Source organism: Oncorhynchus nerka, linkage group LG27, assembly GCF_034236695.1.
Source record: "Oncorhynchus nerka isolate Pitt River linkage group LG27, Oner_Uvic_2.0, whole genome shotgun sequence".
In the NCBI taxonomy this organism is placed as follows: domain Eukaryota; kingdom Metazoa; phylum Chordata; class Actinopteri; order Salmoniformes; family Salmonidae; genus Oncorhynchus; species Oncorhynchus nerka.
Genome location: NC_088422.1, coordinates 9,141,172 through 9,145,409, shown reverse-complemented (window position 1 = coordinate 9,145,409; position 4,238 = coordinate 9,141,172).

Below are 4,238 nucleotides of genomic sequence, written 5' to 3'. Positions count from 1 at the left end.
CCCCTCTCCTCTACCTATCCTCTCTCCCCCTCTCCTCTACCAATCCTCTCTCTCTCCTCTAGCCATCCTCTCTTCCCCTCTCCTCTACCCATCCTCTCTCCCCCTCTCCTCTACCTATCCTCTCTCCCCCTCTCCTCTACCTATCCTCTCTCCCCCTCTCCTCTATCATTCCTCTCTCTCCTCTATCTATCCTCTCTTCCCCTCTCCTCTACCCATCCTCTCTTCCCCTCTCCTCTACCTATCCTCTCTCCCCCTCTCCTCTATCATTCCTCTCTCTCCTCTATCTATCCTCTCTTCCCCTCTCCTCTACCCATCCTCTCTTCCCCTCTACCTATCCTCTCTCCCCCTCTCCTCTATCATTCCTCTCTCTCCTCTATCTATCCTCTCTTCCCTCTCCTCTACCCATCCTCTCTTCCCCTCTCCTCTACCTATCCTCTCTCCCCCTCTCCTCTATCATTCCTCTCTCTCCTCTATCTATCCTCTCTTCCCCTCTCCTCTACCCATCCTATCTTCCCCTCTACCTATCCCTCTCTCCCCTCTCCTCTACCCATCCTCTCTTCCCTCTCCTCTACCTATCCTCTCTCCCCCTCTCCTCTACCCATCCTCTCTCCCCCTCTCCTCTACCTATCCTCTCTCCCCCTCTCCTCTATCATTCCTCTCTCTCCTCTATCTATCCTCTCTTCCCCTCTCCTCTACCCATCCTCTCTTCCCCTCTCCTCTACCTATCCTCTCTCCCCCTCTCCTCTATCATTCCTCTCTCTCCTCTATCTATCCTCTCTTCCCCTCTCCTCTACCCATCCTCTCTTCCCCTCTACCTATCCTCTCTCCCCCTCTCCTCTATCATTCCTCTCTCTCCTCTATCTATCCTCTCTTCCCCTCTCCTCTACCCATCCTCTCTCCCCCTCTCCTCTACCTATCCTCTCTCCCCCTCTCCTCTATCTATCCTCTCTTCCCCTCTCCTCTATCTATCCTCTCTCCCCCTCTCCTCTATCTATCCTCTCTTCCCTCTCCTCTACCCATCCTCTCTCCCCTCTCCTCTACCCATCCTCTCTCACCCCTCTCCTCTACCTATCCTCTCTCCCCTCTCCTCTATCTATCCCCTCTCCTCTACCCATCCCTCTCTCCCTCTCCTCTACCCATCCTCTCTCCCCCTCTCCTCTACCCATCCTCTCTCCCCCTCTCCTCTACCCATCCTCTCCCCTCTCCTCTACCCATCCCTCTCTCCCCTCTCCTCTATCTATCCCTCTCTCCCCTCTCCTCTACCTATCATCTCTCCCCTCTCCTCTACCTATCCTCTCTTCCCCTCTTCCCTCTCTCCTCTACCTATCCTCTCCCCCTCTTCCTCTCTCCTCTACCTATCCTCTCTCCCCCTCTTCCTCTCTCCTCTACCCATCCTCTCTCCCCCTCTCCTCTACCTATCCTCTCTCCCCCTCTCCTCTGTCATTCCTCTCTCTCCTCTATCTATCCTCTCTCCCCTCTCTTCATCCTATCCTCTCTCCCCTCTCCTCTACCTATCCTCTCTCCCTCTCTTCATCCTATCCTCTCTCCCCTCTCCTCTACCTCTCCTCTCTCCCCTCTCCTCTAACCATCCTCTCTCCCCTCTCCTCTACCTATCCTCTCTCCCCCTCTCCTCTAACTATCCTCTCTCCCCCTCTCCTCTACTCATCCTCTCTCGCCCTCTCTTCTACCTATCCTCTCTCCCCCTCTCCTCTACCCATCCTCTCTCCCCCTCTCCTCTACCTATCCTCTCTCCCCCTCTCCTCTATCTATCCTCTCTCTCCTCTACCCATCCTCTCTCCCCCTCTCCTCTACCTATCCTCTCTCCCCCTCTTCTCTACCCATCCTCTCTCCCCCTCTCCTCTACCTATCCTCTCTCCCCCTCTCCTCTATCTATCCTCTCTTCCCCTCTCCTCTACCCATCCTCTCTCCCCCTCTCCTCTATCTATCCTCTCTCCCCCTCTCCTCTATCTATCCTCTCTCGCCCTCTCCTCTATCTATCCTCTCTCCCCCTCTCCTCTACCTATCCTCTCTCCCCTCTCCTCTATCTATCCTCTCTTCCCCTCTCCTCTACCTATCCTCTCTCCCCCTCTCCTCTATCATTCCTCTCTCTCCTCTATCTATCCTCTCTTCCCCTCTCCTCTACCCATCCTCTCTCCCCTCTCCTCTACCTATCCTCTCTCCCCTCTCCTCTATCTATCCTCTCTTCCCCTCTCCTCTATCTATCCTCTCTCCCCCTCTCCTCTATCTATCCTCTCTCCCCCTCTCCTCTATCTATCCTCTCTTCCCCTCTCCTCTACCCATCCTCTCTCCCCCTCTCCTCTACCCATCCTCTCTCCCCCTCTCCTCTACCTATCCTCTCTCCCCCTCTCCTCTATCTATCCCCTCTCCTCTACCCATCCTCTCTCCCCCTCTCCTCTACCCATCCTCTCTCCCCCTCTCCTCTACCCATCCTCTCTCCCCTCTCCTCTACCCATCCTCTCTCCCCCTCTGCTCTATCTATCCTCTCCCCCTCTCCTCTACCTATCCCTCTCTCCCCCTCTCCTCTACCTATCCTCTCTTCCCCTCTTCCTCTCTCCTCTACCTATCTCTCTCCCCCTCTTCCTCTCTCCTCTACCTATCCTCTCTCCCCTCTTCCTCTCTCCTCTACCCATCCTCTCTCCCCCTCTACTCTACCTATCCTCTCTCCCCCTCTCCTCTATCATTCCTCTCTCTCCTCTATCTATCCTCTCTCCCCCTCTTCATCCTATCCTCTCTCCCCTCTCCTCTACCTATCCTCTCTCCCCTCTCTTCATCCTATCCCTCTCTCCCCTCTCCTCTACCTCTCCTCTCTCCCCCTCTCCTCTAACCATCCTCTCTCCCCTCTCCTCTACCTATCCTCTCTCCCCCTCTCCTCTAACTATCCCTCTCCCCCCTCTCCTCTACTCATCCTCTCTCGCCCTCTCTTCTACCTATCCTCTCTCCCCCTCTCCTCTACCCATCCTCTCTCCCCCTCTCCTCTACCTATCCTCTCTCCCCCTCTCCTCTATCTATCCTCTCTCTCCTCTACCCATCCTCTCTCCCCCTCTCCTCTACCTATCCTCTCTCCCCTCTTCTCTACCCATCCTCTCTCCCCTCTCCTCTACCTATCCTCTCCCCCTCTCCTCTATCTATCCTCTCTTCCCTCTCCTCTACCCATCCTCTCTCCCCCTCTCCTCTATCTATCCTCTCTCCCCTCTCCTCTATCTATCCTCTCTCGCCCTCTCCTCTATCTATCCTCTCTCCCCCTCTCCTCTACCTATCCTCTCTCCCCCTCTCCTCTATCTATCCTCTCTTCCCCTCTCCTCTACCTATCCTCTCTCCCCCTCTCCTCTATCATTCCTCTCTCTCCTCTATCTATCCTCTCTTCCCCTCTCCTCTACCCATCCTCTCTCCCCCTCTCCTCTACCTATCCTCTCTCCCCCTCTCCTCTATCTATCCTCTCTTCCCCTCTCCTCTATCTATCCTCTCTCCCCCTCTCCTCTATCTATCCTCTCTCCCCCTCTCCTCTATCTATCCTCTCTTCCCCTCTCCTCTACCCATCCTCTCTCCCCTCTCCTCTACCCATCCTCTCTCCCCCTCTCCTCTACCTATCCTCTCTCCCCCTCTCCTCTATCTATCCCCTCTCCTCTACCCATCCTCTCTCCCCTCTCCTCTACCCATCCTCTCTCCCCTCTCCTCTACCCATCCTCTCCCCCTCTCCTCTACCCATCCTCTCTCCCCTCTGCTCTATCTATCCTCTCTCCCCCTCTCCTCTACCTATCCTCTCTCCCCTCTCCTCTACCTATCCTCTCTTCCCCTCTTCCTCTCTCCTCTACCTATCCTCTCTCCCCCTCTTCCTCTCTCCTCTACCTATCCTCTCTCCTCTTCCTCTCTCCTCTACCCATCCTCTCTCCCCTCTACTCTACCTATCCTCTCTCCCCTCTCCTCTATCATTCCTCTCTCTCCTCTATCTCTCCTCTCTCCCCCTCTCTTCATCCTATCCTCTCTCCCCCTCTCCTCTACCTATCCTCTCTCCCCTCTCTTCATCCTATCCTCTCTCCCCCTCTCCTCTACCTATCCTCTCTCCCCTCTCCTCTAACCATCCTCTCTCCCCCTCTCCTCTACCTATCCTCTCTCCCCTCTCCTCTAACTATCCTCTCTCCCCCTCTCCTCTACTCATCATCTCTCCCCTCTCCTCTCCTTCTCCCCTCTACCTATCCTCTCTCCCCCTCTCCTCTACC